Genomic DNA, 20,785 nt, shown 5'->3' on the forward strand with positions numbered 1-20,785 from the left:
GTCACTTCAGCTACACCGAAAGTAATACCCCTATTAAATAGCGTGGTTTGTATGTCAGTTACGGAACAAAGGGGATATTACCTTCGGCGAAGCTGAAAGACGAGCCATAGGATTTTTATCAAGGGATAACTACCCCAACCACTAATTAGCGGGAGAGGTGGAGGGTAGCCGGCTACCTTTCTCACTCACACACCTGGGCTGAGCACCCACTTTGCATGCAGGCCGGAGTTTCATGGGGGATATGTTACTTTCAAATTTGTCATTTCTTCCATCACTCTAAACAAACCTCCACTATTCATAGGGGATGACTTACCTCTTAGGAGAGCGGAAGTCCGTGCCAACTGGCTCTTGGCATTTGACACGGGGCTTCTCTCCTTACGATTTGTAGGATAGACCGTGCATTTCACTAATTCTCTTGTACATGGCCAAAGCGAGTAGGAACACTGTCTTCAGAGTAAGGTGGCGATCTGTTGCCTGGCGTAATGGTTCGTAGGGAGCTCCTTCAGAGACTGAAGGACTTGAACCAGGTTACAAGGAGGAGGTCTAAAATCCGGCGGAGGACAAATAATCTCAAAATTTCGTGTGAGGAAAGAAAGTTCCAACGAGGAGGAAATATCTACTGTACTCCTTTCAGTTTAAAGGCGAGATTCAAGGCTAAGCGGTAGCCTTTAACTGCCGAAACTGAGAGAAGCATTTCTTCCTAAAAGTATACAGGAACTTTGCTATTATTGGAATAGAGGCATCAAGGAGAGTGATACCCATTCCATGACATCTATCATAGAAAACAGACCACTTCGCGTGTAGACTGACGCTGAAGAGCATCTGAGGTGTCCAGACATCCTTTCCGCAACTCGCTGGAAAAACCCTCTCTGGGTGTTGAGATGCTGGACAGTCTTCAGGCGTGAAGTCAAAGCAAAGCTATGGCATTGTGGAAAATGTTGGCATGTAGTTGTTTGAGTAGATCGTATCGTGAAAGAAGTTCCCTCGGAAGCTCAGTCAAGAACTGCAGAAGGTCCAGACACCACTCTGCCTGTTACCATAGCTGAACTATCAGCGTCATTGATAAGTTTTCGCTTACGCCGACTTTGTTGAGGACTTTTCTCATCACACAGAATGGGAGAAAGGCGTAAAAATCGATGTTGTCCCACCGTTGTTGGAATACATCTTGCCATAGAGCCTGGGGATCTGGGACTTGGGAGCAGTAGACCGAAAGCCTTAAGTTTAGGGCCATCACGAACAGATCCACAGTCGGGGAGCCTCATATAGGTAGGACTATGTTGGCTACTAGATGATTCAAAGACCACTTGGAGCCCAATATCTGAGTCGCTCTGCTCAGATTGTTTGCAAGCACATTCTTCTTGCCTGGAATGGAGCGAGCAAACAGGAACACTGAGTTGTCTCCCGCCCATCTGAGTATCTCTACTGCTAGACAGCACAGCGTCTGCGAAAAGGTACCGCCTTGCTTATTTATGTAGGCTACTACCTTGGTGGTGTCACTCATCAAGACCAGGAACTGGTGGAACTGTTTGGAAGGCAAGAAAAGCTGTCCTCATCTCTAAGAGATTTATATTCTGGTACCTTCCTGATTTGGACCAAAGGCTGGAGATGGTGTGGAGCAATATATGGGGACCCCATCCTTCTTTTGATACGTCCGTAAAGGAGCATGAGTTCCACGTGAGGGACGAGAAGGTCGACCCCTATGCGGAGTTTCTCGTTTCCCACCCACCATTTGAGGTCAGTCAGTACCTCTAACCCTAAATGAACCAGGGTGTCCGAGGAAACAGATGCTTTATTCCACAGGGACTTGAAGCGCCACTAGAAGGATCTTATCCTGAGGTGACCATTGGGGACTGGAGAGGCAGGGATGATAAGTGGCCTAACAGATGCAGCCAGTTCTGGGCTGGAAGCTCTTCTCGACTGAGAAAGGGTCCTGCTACCTTCCTCAACCTCTGAATTCTTTTGTGTGATGGAAATGTTTTGTGCTGTTTGATGTCTTTGATCATGCCTAGATATACCAGTCTTTGAGAGGTAAGCAGGTGTGACTTCCCGAGGCTTACCATGATCCCCAGATCTTGGCAAAGCCCGAGAAGCTTGTCTTGGTGTTGAAGTACGATCACTACCGAGTCTGCTAGAATCAGCCAGTCATCCAGATATCTTAGGAGATGGATGCCAATTCTGTAAGCCCAAGGTGACACTAGGGTTAAACAATCTGATAAAGACCTGAGGTGCTGTGGAAAGACCAAAACAAAGCACCTTGAACTGGTATTACTTTTGGTCGAACATGATCCTTAAATATTTCCTTGAAGAAGAATGGACTGGGATCTGGATGTAAGCGTCCTTGAGATCCAGTAAACACATGAAGTCCTGCAGTCTTATTGCTTGTCTAAGCATGTCTGGTGTCTCCATCTTGTAAAAAGTTTGTTTGACAAACCTGTTCAAGGTAGAGAGATCGATGATTGGTCTCAAGCCTCCAGACACCTTTTTCACAAGAAAGAGTCAACAAAAGAAGCCTAAGGCGCCATCGAGGAACTCTTGGAGAGCACCCTTCTCCATCATAGCCTGGACTTCAGCCCGAAGGGCTAGCTTCTTCATGGATCCCTTCCCGTAGGAGCTTGTTGGGACTGGGTCCCAAGTCAGTGGAGGGGGAGATTGAATGAACCGGACGCGATACCCTGAACGAATCACCTCCACCGTCGAAGGTTCAGCCCGAGCTGCAGCCATCTTAGTCAGCGGCTTTAAGGGTATCCCCCCACAGGTAGGCAGGTGGGAGGATTTCCCACCGCAGTGGGAGCAGCCTCTGCCAGTTCCCCTATTTCCCTTCCCTCCAAGGAAGGACTTTGATCCTTTACGGTTTCCCTGAAAGGACTTCTTAGACATCATCTGATGTTGCTGTTGTCTTGAGACCATTGCTCTTGTTTCGAGACCGTAGCCATATTCGTCAGCAGTTTGGGTCGAGGCTATTTCTTTTGTGGAGGTTGGTAGGGCCGTGGTGTAAGGGCCCTAAGGAGGAGGAGGTCCTGGTTGGACTTCCTCCATCTCTCTGCCACCCGCTTGACGTCTTCCGCATTAAAAAAGGAAATTCTTAGCCTGGATGCCTCGGATTGAGAGAGCTGTCGATGGAACCTCTAAATGATCGAATGCTGCATCTTTAAGATGGTGTTCACCCACAGGTTAACAACCTGGTGGGAGAGGAACTCGATCGTCCAGGTGCCAGACAAAAGGAAAGTCTCCATCAACCTCCTTTGTGGCTTTGTGAGACCAGTTCTCAGACTTGATCAGGTGTCCCACCGATCCTAACCAGAGATAGAGCCACAAAGTAGCCTACATGGCCTACTTCGCAACCTTCTGGTTGATGATCTTCAAAGCCGAGGATTAAACTGAGAGTTCCATCAATCTCTCGAAGGAAACATCCTTTTACTCCACCTCCGTGATTTTAAAGCTAGAGCCTTTAGGCAAAAGATTGTCCTCGTAATCTAAATATCATCCACCTACGAGCTCTCACCCATAGGAGCACAGGGATTTTCCTAGGCCTCTCTTGCGGAGGCGCAGAAGCTTTTGCCGAAGACTTGGGAATGGTGAACAAGTCCTTCGGCTTCCTGCGCGGAGGCAGGTATTCCTCCAGAAGAAAAGACCTTACGGCTGACTCTTTCCTGAGGGGACATAGGTCCTCTCTGAGAGGAATCACATCAGGCTGGGATGGAGGATGGGACTCTGGTGGAACCACCTCTATCGGCAAGAGGCGAAAGAGTTCGTCGGGGAGATCACACTGTCCTTCCTAGGGAGAGGTGGCCTAATTCTCTTACGGAGAAGCGGGCAAGACCCGCCAAGCTGATGCGTAGCAAACAGCTGGTGAACCATATAAAACTGTAGAGTGACAAGTAGCTGACAAAGCACACGCAGCTGTTACATAGCGAGCTGATGTCAAATTAAGAGAGCCTAGATCTTCAGCATAACGAGACCCGAAGACTCGGGATCACAAGAGCCCGAGGACTCAGGGACACGAGAGCCTTAAGATTCAGTGGGATGAGAGACTGAAGGCTTGGGGTCGCGAGAGCCTGATGGCTCAGCGTGACGAGAGCCTAATGGCTCGTGACAAGAGCCCGATGGCTCAGCATGACGAAAGCCAAAAGGCTCAAGGGTACGAGACCCCTGGCGCACACCCAGGGTGATGAGTTAGAAACTTCCGCACCCGACAAACTCTCAAAGGGGAAAGGTCTAGAAGGTTCCTCTAAAGAGGGAGCCTGCTTTGACAAAGTCAGCGATGTCACAAGTTGGTTTCTTTGCAAGGTAATTCTGGGGGATCCCTCGCATGCGAGAGAGATGGCCTCTCAAAAGGGAAACCTGCCTCAGACTTTGTTCTCCTACCGACAGAGGAGTAAGCTTAGCACGGGGGAAAACGCAGTCTTCGGCGTCTGCAACAGCAAGGGACCAAAAGTACGAATGGTGAGCAGCGGCACTAAGGTCGTCCGGCGCTGTGCCCAACGAGGAGGGATCCACCTCCAAGGATATTGGAGTCCAGTTCCTCTCGGCACCCATCTGAAGGAATTCGTAAAGAGCTTAATTCCTTCAACGGGGGACCAGCCAAACCCAGCAACGGCCACATCTGCAAAAGAACAGAAAAAGAACAGGCACTCCCTGGGGAAGGGGCGGAACCGGGGAAACTGTACCGTCCCTCGATCCTCGAGATTGACCTAGGATTAATAGGGCTGCGCTGCTGCTCATCTGTTCCCCAGAGAAGACTGGCTGAGGAGCAGCTACGGGAAGAAAATGAGGGCTTAAAGAAGTCGAATATTTCTTCGACTGAGGATATCCCCAAAGGAGAAGAATCCCGCATGGACTTCTTTCACCTATGCCTAAACCTCTCCCACTGGGAGGTAGACCACTCCCGACACTCGGGACAAGTGTTGTCCCAGTCACCCCACTGGCCTCGGTAAGACAGACAATTGGTGGGGGTCTATCTCAAGGGCGAACATAAAGGTAGCGCACGAGCGGCCCTCAGGTCCCGGACAGGTGCGCATGAGGCCGACAAGAAGAAGCACCACACTCACTGAAAAGAGAAAGAAAATTAAAGAATTAATTGTAGAGAATCAGTTTTAATCAAATGGCAAGTAAGTTTAAGGAGGGAGAGAGCGGCAACGTCCACACACTACCTGAGCCAGAAAAATGGGTCCACAACCCAGGTATGTGAGTGAGCAGGGTAGCTGGATAGCCCCCATCCCTCCCGCTAACTAGTGGCTGGGGTAGTTATCCCAAACTAAAAATCTTATGATTTGTCTTTCAACTACGCCGAAAGTAATATCCCTGTAAATAGCGAGGGTTTGTATAAAGTGATGGAACAAGCAGAAACTAAATGCCATAATGTCATTTCTAAACTTGACTACTCTTGTAAGAGAGAATATTATCAAAATGTAACATATAACATAAGAATTCCTGGTTGAATAGAAATTTGACAAATTTGAAAGTAATTTGTATTTATCCTAACGAGACAAATATGACAAATTCATAGATAATTTGTATTTTTCCTAACGAAACAAACCTTAGCTATTTAGTTAGAGGTATTACTTTCAACTGTGCAGAGAACCCAGGATGCTGCTTTCCCCAAGAGAGGGAATGATGAAGAAAAGAATAAGGGCCAGTCAGACCTTTTTATTCATGCAGACTAAAACTAGGTAACAATGCCCTCAACGTTCTGCTACTTGTCCAATAAGGAGCTTGAGGTTTTAAACCAGTTGTTGAGCAGCCAACACAGGACTGATAGAAAAAGTATCTAGTCTACTGTGGGTCATATCTTGCAGGTAGTGGGATGTGAACGTGTTCTGTCGTTTCCAGTTCCACACCCCAGCTTGAAGAACCTGCGTCACTGAAAAATTTCTTTTGAAGGCCAGGGACTTGGCTATGCCCCTGACATCATGTGCTCTGGATTTGGTACAAGGTCAATGACCCAGCGAATCCATGCAGAGATGGTGTTCTTGGTGACCCTCCTTAGGCCTTCCTGTGCTGACGAATAGTGCAGGTACATGAGGACGGGCTGCGGCTGTTCTCTTGAGGTACAGCCTCAAGCTCCTTATTGGGCATGGTCTGGGTCATCTGTTACAGTACGGAGACTAAAAATCCGGAGGGAGTCGAATCGAGGATTCGCTACTCCCAGGTTCTGAGTCTTAGCAATAAACTCAGGGATGAAGCTGAACGTTACCTCTCCCCATCTCCTTGAATGGGTGATGTCATACGAGAGACCATGAAGTTCGCTGACTCGCTTGGCCGAGGCCAAAGCTAGCAGGAACAACCGTCTTCCAAGTCAGGTGGTGATCTAATACCAGGCGTAATGGTTCATAGGGAGATTTCTTAAGAGACCTGAGAACTCGAACCACGTTCCATGGGGAAGGTCTCACTTCCGACTGGGGGGCAGGTAAGTTCATAACTCCGTATAAGTAGAGAAAGTTCTAGCGATGAAGAAATGTCCATTCCTTTCAGTCTGAAGGTGAGGCTAAGGCTGAGCGATAGCCTTTCACTGCCGAGACTGATAGGCGCATTTCTTCACGCAAATACATGAGGAACTCCGCTATTGCTGGAATAGTGGCCTCGATTAGAGAGATACCCCTTCCACGACACCAACCACAGAAGACTTTCCACTTTGCCAGGTAGACTGCTGCTGATGACTTCCGCAGATGTCCAGACATCAAGTTGCAAAAATCCTCTCTCAGAGAGGAGATGCTGGATAGTCTCCAGGTGTGAAGTCGTAATGAAGCTACGGCTTTGAAGAAGATGTTGGCGTGTGGTTGTTTGATAGATTGTGTCATGGAGGGAGTTCTCTTGGAGGCTCCATTAGCAGTTGCAGAAGGTCGGGAACCATTCTGCGTGATGCCATAACGGAACTATGAGGGTCATTGAAAGACTGACCGATGTTCTGGTCTTGTTGAGTACCCTCTTCATCAGACAGAACAGGGGAAAGGTGTAAACGTTGATGTTGTCCCACCGTTGTTGGAAAGCATCTTGCCAGAGAGCCTTGGGGTCTGGGACTTGGGAACAGTACAGCGGGAGCCAGAAGTTCAGGGCCGTTGCGAAGAGGTCCACAGTCGGAGAACCCCACAAAGTCAGGACTTTGTTGGCTACTAAATGATCCAAAGACCACTTGGTACTCACTATCTGAGATGCTCTGCTCGGGCTGTCGGTGAACACATTCCTTTTGCCCGGAATGAAGTGTGCCGATAGTGGTATCGAGTAGATTTCGGCACATCTCAGTATCTCTACTGCTAGATGGGATAGTTGCTGTGAAAAAGTACCTCCTTGCTTGTTGATGTAGGCCACTACTGTGGTGACGAAGATTGCTTGACAGCAGCACCCAGGCGGATATAATCAAGCAAAACCTCCTTGGAGGTCGAACCTGTGAGCCCGAAGGAGGACCATAACTGAAAAAGGGAAGTTAGTGACACGGCCTCCCCCGGGGGGAGAGGTGAAGCTGCTTCACTAGGAGAAGCAACATCATCTCTCGAGACCCAAGGCTGGAGAGAAATAATTCCGTATACGCTACTACTCGACGGTCTCTCAAAAGAGACCGACCGAGTAGGAACTTCGGTGGAGGTTTGGGCTACGGAAGAAGAGGCCTTGGGTTTTCTTCCTTCGAAGGAGAAACTTCCCGCTTGGATTTCTTCTTCCGCCGTCGCGAAAACCTCTCCCACTGGGAGGTAGACCACTCCCTAAACTCACTACTGTTGACACTATCACACCGTTGGCCCCTACAAGAAGGACAAAGGGCGTGAGGATTGGTCTTGACCGCCAACATGAATGTTCCACAGGGGCGCTTGAGAAAACCAGGGCAGGTGCGCATGGTTGCAGACGCCAATTTCATGTACACAGTATCTAGAAAAAGAAAGAACAAAAAGCATTAATGGCTGCCAATATGACGGCGAGGATGAGAGCGGACACCTCTGACCACCATCCGAGCTGAGAGCAAAGTGAGCTCAAGCACGGGTGTGTGAGGGGGGGATAGCAAGCTACCCTCCCTAACCCCCGCTAACTAGCGGTGTGGGTAGTAAACCCTCGTCAAAAATTAATGGCTTGTCATTTCAGCTACGCCGAAAGTAATGCCGGTATTAAATATCATGGTTTGTATTCTAGTTACGAACAAATGAGAAAAGTCAGTCACAGTGTTGCTTCCTGGAGGATGATTGAATGAATCAATCATCAAGATACGTTCCCAAGACAAAGACGAGAGTGAACACTCAAGTGAACACTTGGAGGGGTGGTCGCTACCCCCAAAGCATAGGACTTTCAACTGATAGACACTGCCCCTTAGAAAGAATTGAATTGGAAGAGCTTCCTTGATGTCTGATGCACAAGTATTTTTAAATATGTGTCTCTCGGGTCTAGAGCGCATATAATCGTCCTTCTTGAAGGCATTATCTTGATGTCTGATGCACAAGTATTTTTAAGTATGTGTCTCTCGGGTCTAGAGCGCATATAATCGTCCTTCTTGAAGGAATTTTTTAAGTGTTCACTATCTCCATTCTGAATGGTGTTTGGAACACAAATTAGTTCAGAGTGGAGTGATTGATTACTGGTCTCTAGCCTCCTGATAACTTTTTTACTAGAAAAATTTGACTGGAAACCTAAGGACCCATTGAGGACTTCTTGAATAGTGTTCTTGTCTAATATCTTCCAGAGTTTCTCTTGTAGGATACAGTGTTTCTACAATCTTAGAACATTCACTAATAAAATCATTGAAATCTGAGTGAGATGAGGATGAGAGCCAATGCACGGGATGCAAAGTAACCCTTGCAGTTGCAGTATTTGACTGCCTTCCCTACAGGACCTAGCCTCTCTCCTGCCTCTCCACTCCCTCTTCTTGACTGGTTAAACCAGGTGCAAAACAGAGAATGCCAAAGCTCCTTCATTAACCGTGGAGCAGAAAGTGTACGAGGCTGTAAACTTCTGCTGAACCCCCTAGCTACTAGGATAGCCAACAAACCCAATCCATGACCAGAGGGGGTCGCAGCAAGGTGATGTGACACAGGGTCCTGGCCTCAGCCAAAACGAGCCATACCCCAGTCGTATAGCTGGGGGACCCAAGCCACGACCGCAGGGCTGTGGCACAGAATCACAGACTGGCCCCATGCAAAACAATGGGCTGACACCAGTAAATAGCCGGGGAATGGAACAGAGGTCTGACGCTCGAACTATGACATGGAGTCACCAGAATTGTTCAAAGTAATAATAAACACACCAGGAACAACTCTCCTTTTCTTCAAAATTTATATTTTATTATAATATTATCTTACCCAGAACCGTTCGTAACACCTAAAGATATACCATGAACACCTTTAGTAATTTTGCCTTTTTGTATAGATGAACTACCTGAAACAGGGCATTCTCTACAATTGTAAGCATTACCAATCCTAGATATACCATACAATTAGTGCACCAGGCTATATTTAAGAAATCTATCTTTGTTAAGCACTAACTGGAAGGTTCTATGGCCATTATTATTATTGTTATTATTGTTATCATTATTATTATTGTTATTATTATTATTATTATTATGGGGTGTATGTATGACACCGGCCACCTGTATGTATTATTATGTCTAAATTTGAATACGGCAGTGTAAGGGGGATTGCACGGGGGGCGTTAGCCACCCCCCCATTAGGTAAGTAGGTGAGGACACAGCTTATAGGTTAGGTTAAGGGGGAAAGTTTAGGTTAGTTGGTGTCCATTTTAATGAACACGTGAGGAACTGGCTGCAGATATACAAATGCTCCAAAATGGATCCCAACTAACATAAATTTCCCCCCCTAATCAAATCTACAGCCGTTTCCTTACCTACTTACCTAATGGGGGGCTAATGCCCCCTACGACCCCCCTAACACTGCCATATTCTGTCAGCCATCATACATACAGGTGGCCACTATCATACATACACCCCAGAATAGGAAACAATGGAAAATAAAACATTAAAATAAATATTCTCTATATAAACTATAAAAACTTTAACAAAACAAGAGAAAGAGAAATTAGATAGAATAGTGTGTCCGAGTGTCTCCTAAGCAAGATAAAATACTCTCCTAAGAGCAATTCTTGAATATTGTATTTTTACTTTCACAAACCAATCACTATCATGCACATGAAATGCAAAAGTTAAGTTACCAAGTACATTAAATTCATTTGGTGGTTAACTCAAACTCTCCATTGCCGTACTTTCTTGACTAAGATTCATTAACCCAACAAGGCAACAACTAAAGTTCAGGTTCAGGTTCTGGGGTGAGGCTGAGTCTTTACAACGGCGCCTTATAAATATTGACACGAACCGTTCTTTATGAACAAAATACTTATCTGGTTGTAGTCTTTGTATTAAGTTTTCCTCAGAACTCTTTCGGACATTAGAATTATTTTATAAAATAAAACAATATATGAAAATCGGTAGTTTTATTGTATTACAGGGTATCAATTCGAACAGAAAATATATGTTTTCCTGTAGTAAATAACGTGATTTAACATCCAAGAAGGTAACGAATAGAGAAGAAAAGGCTTGTTTTACCATTAATGATATACCGCTTTCCCAGTATGTTTTCCCCACCCAAAACCCCGAGTTCCCACTGGGGGTTCCACATTATCGGTGGATATATATATATATATATATATATATATCTGAAACTATTCATTTCCGACAAGAACGAGTGTCATTTTCGAAGAGAACGGGCCTTTTTCTATATAAAAAGAGCAGCTTTTTCCCTAATTTACATTACCCTGTAATACAATACAATAATACCCAGATATCTAATAAACTTCTGTGAAAAACAGAAACTCCACATATTCACACTATGTGAGGGAGAAAACAAAGGTCGTGGGGGAAAGCAATTTTTATGATCTTGCAACAGAAATAATCGAAAGAAAATAAAAATTCGGAATACCAGACAAATTTAAAACGTAACATATCCTGTAAGAGAGACACAATCAATGAAAGACGAAAGGAGAAAGTTTAAATAATGGGTAAGACAGTCACTTTTAAAACCAAACACAAGAGTCTATCTCCCTATAATTATAACAAAGAGCAATTGTCTGGTTCTATCTATCTATCTTTCTATATATATATATATATATATATGTATATAAATATATATATATATATATATATATATAAATATATCTATATATATATATATATATACATACATACATATATATATATATATATAAATATATATATTTATATATATATATATATATATATATTTGTATCCGGTCACTTGAGTGAGAGTGGTACCCCGATAGGTACACTCGTAAACCATAACTGTTGCGTTGCAGTTAAGAAAATGGGAATGGGCGTCAAGGATTGAATGCGTGTGTGCATGTCTGCTTAAATATTTAGCCGCCTTTTTATAACGGGTCGCATTTACTAGTAAAAAAAAATGCACTGCAATAGCTAAGTTCGGCGAAGCTTTCAATAATTCCGCCATATATTCCTTTTTCCATTGGCAGTGCATTTTTTAAAGTGATGATGCAGGACCTATTACGCCAGTTGTCCTTTCTTTGTCTTTATCAAATAACTATGTCCACAATATGTTTATGGAAAATTTTCATTAAGGTCACGCAGCATTCAGGTAAGCCCTTATATATATTATTTTTTTTTTTTTTACTTTAAACACAAAGTATACGCCCCCTATCAAATATTAAAATCTACTGATAGCTTTACGAGTTAAATCTGCTTAATTCATAAACTCTAATAATCTGAGATATAACTGTGAAATAAATAGGCCTACTTCGTAGGAAATCCGTAGTTTATCCTAATCCGTAATTCAAATTTTATGTAATCATGAAATCTACGATGAATAGGCCTACCTGTAATTTTTAAATGCGTTTGTATCAAACCTATTTTTTTTTCTATTTCGACTACCGCGAAAAACACCGGAAAAAAAAAACGCCAAAAAAAAACACACAGGCATAATGGTGAAAACCACGAAAAACACCGGAAAAACTTTAAAACCTCAAAAAACAAAGGAAAACTGTGAAAACTAGCGAAAAACACCAGAATACGTTGAAAAACCGCAAACAACACCGGAAACACTATTTTCAGGTAATAAATAGCTTTGGCCAGATGAATAAAATCATGGAAGGCCACATTTTAGATTTCCCAAAATATTATTGATCTTTAAAATCAATTTCCATGCAATAAACTCCAACTTATTATTCATTGGTATCATTCTTATTTCATACAAGATCAAACAATTACCTCATTGTATGAATTAAGATTACTATCTAACTAATTTACTATTGATAACGAGGGGTTAAATTTAGTTTATGAATCGAGGCTACAAGACCTGGTGCTAAGTCCAGGAGGCCATTCGACGCATAGTTACGACCACATTACGGGCTCTATTATGATGCAAAAGATAACAAAAAAGAGAGAGAGAGAGAGAGAGAGAGAGAGAGAGAGAGAGAGAGAGAGAGAGAGAAATCAATAAAATGCAAACATTAACTTACTTTGTACAATAACACGAATTCCATAACAGTACCACCAAACTTTGCCTTTGTTTATTTCCGTCTCACTTTTGTTTCTAGTTACTCATTCTCCTCTTACCTATTTTCTTTCACTAAAGTTCTTCTATGAAACCTTAATCAAATCTTTGATGTGACGAGAAACAATCATCAATAATAAAGAATTATGGTATTATAATATTTCATTTTGATATCAATTTCTATGTCGTTCCCGATATTTTGATTGGTTTTATCACATAGGGTGATTACCATACGAAGTTTTATTTAGAAATTACAAAATCAACGTTTAAATCTGTTATTTCCTAACTCATTCACACAATATCTCTAATTTTTTTTTATTTTCACGCTTACTTTCTACTTTCTCTTTCCCCTTTCAAAGGCAATATGATCAAAAGAATGTCAAGAGAGCCATCGATCACATCTTTGTGGATAAGGGCGCGCATGACTGGGATGTTTGTATATAGGGAGGACGATGTCCGCGACTCCGCTACTACTTTTCTGAACATTCGCTCCTTAGACATGGAAGAAACAACAGTTGCTGTGTACTTACCGTCATCTATTGATTGATACAAGCAACAATTCCTCTCACTTCGGTAAGCCTGAACGCCAAGACTTTAATGTCTACATATTCATCACTTATTTCAATGCCTATTCATATACGTGACTCATTAGTTATCCGTCATTTAATAGCTATCGAACAGCTATTTTTTCTGTGCCTAAATACAATTCCACTTCCTGGGTTTGCTTTAATTTTCAAGTTCGTTTCATATCAATGTCAAATTTCAAATAACAATAGACCAACTGTAATTCTATTATGAATAATTGTAATCACCTGGTTTCCATAATGCTTCTTTCTATCTAACTCACGTATGAATTTGATTTTTTAAAAATAGAAGATAAACAAATTTACTTACTTTAATAGCTTATTTTTAAGTGATTGGCGAGAAATTTACAGATAAGGGTACCAAAGCTCATATTTTTGGAGGGGAATTATGGTAGTTATTTTCATTTATCATTAATATTACAATTATCACCAATATCATAAAACGCTTGATAATCCCGCCATCAATGTCGACGATGCTCTCAATCGGACGTTCGCTTATTTCATTAATTTATTTGATTATTTTAATATTTTTCTATATCATTTAATTTTTTACTATTGATTGTGGACTATTAGCGAATCCAGTTGTTCAAAGAACGATTGCAAATTATGTAATAATAATAATAATTATTATTATTATTATCATTATATAATGACAATACGTAAGCTTTCAGATGTCACAAACTGGAAAAAAACAGCCAACATCTGGTAATCTAAAATTAGCTCCAGAGGAATAAAACTAGATAACAATTAAAATATTCAGTTAACGTAACATAACTTGGAAACAATACGACGAAACACGAACTCTAGTCCAATATCATGGACATAATAGGAATTGTGTTGAAAACGTATAGGGTTTTACCTCTAAAAATAATAAATTTAAACCACAATAATAGCAAAAAATAGCTCCAAATAATAGCCCAAAACGTGAAGATAGAGGCTCACTCATGTTGCTCTATGAAACTGCATAGATGAGATTGTGTTTCTAACGTTCTAAATATGTAACCGGAACCTATTATTATTATTATTATTATTATTATTATTATTATTATTATTATTATTATTATTATTATTATTATTAATTGCTAAGCTACAACCCTAGTTGGAAAAGCAGAATGCTATAAGCCCAGGGGCCCCAACAGGGAAAATAGCCCAGTGAGGAAAGGAAACAAGGAAAATTAAAATATTTTAAGGATACTAACAACAATGAAATAAATAATTCCTATAAAAACTTTAACAAAACAAGAGGAAGAGAAATTAGATAGAATAGTGTGCCCGAGTATACCCTCAAGCAAGAGAACTCTTGATCCTTTTTTTTTTTAATTACCTGGGTATAGATATCACTGTACAGTATATTGTTACTTTAGCTAATTGTTTCCTTTTTTCCCCGATTGTAAATTTGATGGCATATTCTAATTCTAGGTTTCTCTTTTTTCTCTTGGTAAAGTTGTAATTCTTGCTGTTTATCGATGCTGATGTAAACTGTGTATACAGTGCTCTATAAATACATATGTGTGAGTGTGTATGTGTGTGTGTGGAAAGGACCCATACAGCCACTGTATGGGTCCTGGTGTGGACACGAGTCGTGGTATGACAAGAAAACAATATCCAACAGATTTGGTAGATTTGAGAACAAAGCCCTCAAAAGAATATTGGGAGTTAAATGGCAGGACAGGATTAGAAATTAAACTATATGAGAGATTACTCTAATGCCATATGTGGATGAAATCATGGTGAGGGGTAGATGGAGATGGTTTGGGTATGCTCTTCGCACTCCCCAAGAGAGAGTAGTTCACAAAACTTTCAACTGGGCTCCACAAGGCACTAAAAGAGTTGGAAGACCCAGGCCTACGTGGCTGAGGACTATGAGGCGTGAAGTTGGAGAAGTATTGATTTAAAAGCCATAGATAGAGATGACAGGCGAAATCTAACCGAGGCCCTTTGCATCAATAGGCATAGGAGGAGATATAATGTACAGTATGTTTATATATAGACCTATATATATATATATATATATACACTGTATATATATATATATATATGCCTATATATATATATATATATATGCCTATATATATATATATATATATACATACATAGGCTATACAGTGCATCCCCAAAATAGTATAAAATGTTACGCAATGTATCACCAATATGGTAAGAACAATCAAGAAGAAAATACCACGGAATAAATGAAACACGTTATTTTGGAGTAGAAACGGAAATAATTAGGCCTGAGGCATATCATGCCAATGGCAAGGAACACTCAGTTCCGATGCGTCTACTCAGAGCCTCCTGTTTCTGATAGACACATTTTTTTATATACATTTTTCTAACTTCCAAAGTTCAAACTTGCAGCTAATGTTTTCACGTTGAACAGGGTGACATAGGCTCTTTTTATATTTCATAAATGAAAGATCTATTTTAATGTTGTTACTGTTCTTAAAATATTTGATTTGGATTGTTTGTTACTTTACTTGTAGTTTATATCCTTTCTTACCGAGCTATTTGTCCCTGCTGGAGCCCTTCGGCTTATATCATATTGCGTTGCCAACTAGGGTTGTAGCTTTGCTAATAATAATAATAATAATAATAATAATAATAATGATAATAATAATACTAATAATAATGCGTCTTCATTCCATAAGTTGTATCATTATTCTATGAATCTGGTTTGTTGGTATCATTCTCATTCATCACAGCAATGATCGCAATTACAATGATTTTTTTCTGTTTTCTCACGAATCTATCTTTAGCCCTTCCAGAAACATTCCATTACTAGAGTTCGCATGATTATTGCCCAGCTCTTTAAAATCTCTCCCGCCCCCCATAAAAAAGCAGCTTCGATCCTTAGCCATGAGTGGCTGTCGACGCAGTCCAAACCGCCTTTCATTGGACTTCTTTTGTTGACGAAACAAAAGAGAATCGGATTATTGGTTTTCAGGTCTACGTTTCAATAGCTGTCATATGTCCGCTTCTTCTTCGTTGTTAAGGTTATTATTATCATTATTACTTGCTAAGTTACAACTCTCGTTGGAAAAGCCAGATGCTATAAGCCCAGGGGCTCCAACAGGGAAAATAACCCAGAGAGGAAAGGAAACAAGGAAAATAAGATTTTTAGAAGAGTAACATTAAAATGAATATTTCCTATATAAACTTTAAAACTTTACTTTAACAAAACAAGAGGAAGAGAAACCAGATAGAACAGTGTGCCCAAGCGTACCCTCAAGCTAGAGAACGCTAACCCAAGACAGTGTAAGACCATGGTGCAGAGGTTATAGCACTACCCAAGACTAGAGAACAATAGATTTTGATTTTGGAGTGTCCTCCTAGAAGAGCTGCTTACCATCTCTAAAGTCTCTTCTACCCTTACCAAGAGGAAAGTGGCCACAAAAGTTATTCGTGTTTGATGTTATCAACGGTGCGTGATGTTATGTATGGCATCGAGAGAGAGAGAGAGAGAGAGAGAGAGAGAGAGATCCCCAATAAATCAAAGCTACACGTTATTTGTCGTTATGATTGTTGCCCTCAAGAATATTCGGATGTGTCCATAGTTTTTTCTTTAAAATATTTTCGTTTTTTAATGTTAAACTCATTTTCTTCGTTATCTCGTTTTAATTTATATTACTCCTCCCGATGTGTGATTGCCCAATTTTATACAAATGCATTATTATACTGGGTCTACATGGAATTTTTTCTTAACTCTCTCTCTCTCTCTCTCTCTCTCTCTCTCTCTCTCTCTTATGTATGTATATATATATATATATATATATACATACATACATACATACATACAAACACACACACACACACACACACATATATATATATATATATATATCTGATACTGGTCAATCAACTTCGATTGTTTACTGAAAATGAAGCTAAAAATATTTTTATTTCCGGACCCTTTCCATATTAAGTGTTCAAATTAAAACCTATCCTTCATTACTTATAGCTTACAACTGCCGCCTGTTGTTAAAAAGGATCTCACCTATTCTTCAAGAGACGACTAAATTAATTTCATCATGTCTATCATCATTGAAATTACCAATTGATTTTTAATATATTTTTCCGTGGCGTGAACTTTGTGCTATTAATCACTCAATTAGACATGAAGCTTTAAACCCCTGTCCACATGATCGAGCATGCCCGACGGGCAAACAGTGATACCAGGCCACAATAGTAAAATGAGGCTTGATGACTTCAGAAGCGGGAAAACTAAAGGCAGGGATCTGGCAAGACTGTATGATGCCAGATCCCTGTCTGTGGTTTTCCCACTCTGACGTCATTAACCCTCAATCTTACTAACTATTGTGGTCTGGTATCACTGTTTGCCCGTCGGGCATGCTCAATCGTTTGGACAGGGCTTAAGGGAAGAGGGACAAAACTGCATGATCTCTTCCATAGAAAAAAAAAAAAGATATGTAGGATGCTACAAGCCCAAGGGCTCCAACAGAAAAAAGCAGCCAAGTGAAGAAAGGATACAAGGAAACAATGAAATACACAAATAAATAGAGAAAAATTTTGTGGCCTCATTGACACAGATGTGTCTCATAAAGCCCGAAATAAACAAGATTTTTAATTTCTGTTCGGTGATGAAGTTCGCTTATTATTATTATTATTATTATTATTATTATTATCATTATTACTTGCTAAGCTACAACCCTAGTTGGAAAAGCAGGATGCTATGAGCCCAAGGGCTCCAACAGGGAAAATAGCTCAGTGAGGAAAGGAAATAAGGAAATTGCAAGAAAAGTAATTACCAATTAAAATAGAATAGTTTAAGAACATTAAAATAATTCTATAATATATAAACAATAAAAAAACAGGAGTAAGAGAAATAAGATAGCCTTTCAGTTATTGATTTTTAGCTATACAATTCCCCATGATAATCTCTCTATTAATATGCATGTCCTGTGTAGAATTTGCGTTAATCAAAGAATTTTAGCTCACCCTTTGATCATACGTTGCTTAACTCCGAGATTAATGTTGCAGGTCTATATACTTTTCAGTAAAGAGGGATTAGCTTCGAACGAGAAATTAGCATTTAATGTGGTTTCCCTTCGTTTCTCTAGTTTGAAAGATAATTGGGTTTCACGCATACACACACACAAACACACACCCATATATATATATATATATATATACACATGTATATATACATGTATGTATGTATGTATGTATGTATGTATATATATATATATGCATGTTGTAAGTGTGTATATATACATATATATACTATATATATATATATATATATAATTATATATATATATATGTATATATATATATATATATAATGCATATCCATATTTATACACATATAAATCAATATATATATATATATATATGTATATATATATATATATATATATATTTGAAATACAGGATATTCCACAATGAGAAGAGACTGCTTATGCTGCATCCCTTTTTTCTGCTTAGATTTCATATTAAAGAATTCTTCTCCCTATACGGTAGAAAATTTAGTTCCAGTTCCTCGGGGAGAATGGTTGCATTTTCAAAACTATAATCTAATTGCTCGAGTGAGGGAACAAGTAAAAACTCATAATATACTAGAAATGCTTCTATCTAGTAAAGAAGTTTTTTGATCATGGCAAACATTAGATGTTAAAAAGTCAGTAATTATGAGTAAAATGTCAAATTAGACTAAATGCTTGATAGGCGAGAGTTCCTTGTTTAAGAGTATTGGTAAATGCCAGCCTTCATGCCAAAATCATTGCTGCTGTTGCAGTACTTCACTTTACAGAAATGTAATTTGATAATCATCATCATCTCCTCCTACGACCATTGATGCAAAGGGCCTCGGTTAGATTTCACCAGTCGTCTCTAACTTGAGCTTACAATTCAATACTTCTCCATTCATCATCTACTTCACGCTTCATAATCCTCAGCCATGTAGGCCTGGGTCTTCCAACTCTTCTAGCGCCTTGTGAAGCCCAGCTGAACGTTTGGTGAACTAATCTCTCTTGGGGAGTGCGAAGAGATACTAATAATAACCATCTATATCTACCCCTCACCATGATCTCATCCACACATCGGACTCGAGTTATCTCTCTTATTGTTTCATTTCTAATACTTTTGTTTTCAAATCTACTAAATCTATTGGAGATTGCTTTATTGTCATACAATGACTCATGTCTATGTAACACCGATCTCACTAAACTGATAATCAGGTTCAACAACTTCATCTTTGCACACTATGATCACTTCACTTTCTTCCTCATCGTTAGGTTGGTTTGCACAGGTTATAAATTTGCACATGTGAGCGTACTTTATTCCATTTTCAATGGATATGCACTCAGGCACTTTAAGCGACCTTGAGCAACTGCAAGCTAGCAATTCCAGGGCCGAAGATGTGGCTGGACACACGCCTATTCTAGTTTGTGTGTGAAAATATTCATTTACCACTATACTGAAGGCACTAGAAGAGTTGCGAGACCAAGGCCTACATGACTGAGCACTATGAAGCGGGAAGTAGATGATGATGAATGGAGAATATTGAATTGAAAGCTCAAGATAGAGACGACTGGCTAAATCTAACCCAGGCCCTTTGCGTCAATAGGCGTAGGAGGAGATGATGATGACATTGAAGTTATCATTTACCAAGGGAAAACAAACTATATTTTTTGTCTTTTTAACGAACAGTGGAAAACTTATAATTATGGCAATGGATTATCCAGCATTCATTGCATTTTAAATATTTCATATAACGCAAATAGTCTTTTCTTTCAGGTTGTGCAAGCTCGCCTGGAACTTCTCTCCACTTCACGGGTATGAATCTTCATTTCTAATAAACAGATGATGGAATAAACTGACTTTTATTAAAAACCCAATATACACGTGCATCGACTCTGAATACTTTATTACTTTTGCACGTTTACTAAGCTTTAGAGCAATCATTGATAAGGAGTATATCTAAAAACAATATTATCTAAGATTTAAAGACGCATTGGTAAGTTTTACGAGACACGCATTTTTAATGGATAGCCTGTGTGTATCGACTTCACATAAAAATGCCAAAACTAAACATATAATGTGATACGCGTTCCATGATTTCACCTGGGGTTTATTAGTAATAAGATGTTTTTTAAAGCCATGCCACAACAGATTATCTATTTGTTTATCTGTTCATTAATTTCAATCTTAATCTTATTTGTAACGGTAAGTCAAAAGTAGAAGCACCGAAGAAAATTGTCGTGGGATAATGTTCATCACATTCTTTCATTATCCTCTGTTTTTTTCTCTATCTGAGAGAGAGAGAGAGAGAGAGAGAGAGAGAGAGAGAGAGAGAGAGAGACTTATCTTTTATATTTCCGGATTTCATCAATCCTATATAATAAAAAGCATGGGTCTGAATACATACATACATACTGTACACACACACACAAATATATATATATATATATATATATATATTCCTGTCACGCTGAAAATGCCCAAACTAGCAGGCGTCCATATCTATCTAAATATTTAGTAGTCATTTTTGACGGATCGCATACACTAGAATGATCATAATTGCTTCATTGTTGCATGTGTTGACTCAAAAGTGCTTATTTCTTACGATTAATAATAATAATAATAATAATAATAATAATAATAATAATAATAATAATAATAATAACAACAACAACAGCAACAACAACAACAACAATGCTTAAATCTTCTCTTAAC

General features: G+C 40.0%; 1 protein-coding gene across 4 annotated transcripts in view; it reads right to left on the reverse strand.

Moving 5' to 3' along the window:
• Nucleotides 1–20,785, reverse strand: part of LOC137630592 (uncharacterized) — a 71,091-nt gene that overhangs the window by 31,187 nt on the left and 19,119 nt on the right. The window contains exon 1 of one of the 4 annotated variants that reach the window (XM_068362167.1): nucleotides 10,148–10,279. The exons of 1 other annotated variant lie outside the window; for it this stretch is intronic. The gene's annotated coding sequence lies outside the window, so the exon portion shown is untranslated. Of the gene's footprint in view, nucleotides 1–10,140; nucleotides 10,280–20,785 lie in introns of those variants that run through there. 2 more of the 4 variants (XM_068362164.1, XM_068362168.1) reach the window with 2 other exon arrangements.

This window comes from Palaemon carinicauda, chromosome 38 (genome assembly GCF_036898095.1).
Source record: "Palaemon carinicauda isolate YSFRI2023 chromosome 38, ASM3689809v2, whole genome shotgun sequence".
Taxonomy (NCBI): Eukaryota; Metazoa; Arthropoda; class Malacostraca; order Decapoda; family Palaemonidae; genus Palaemon; species Palaemon carinicauda.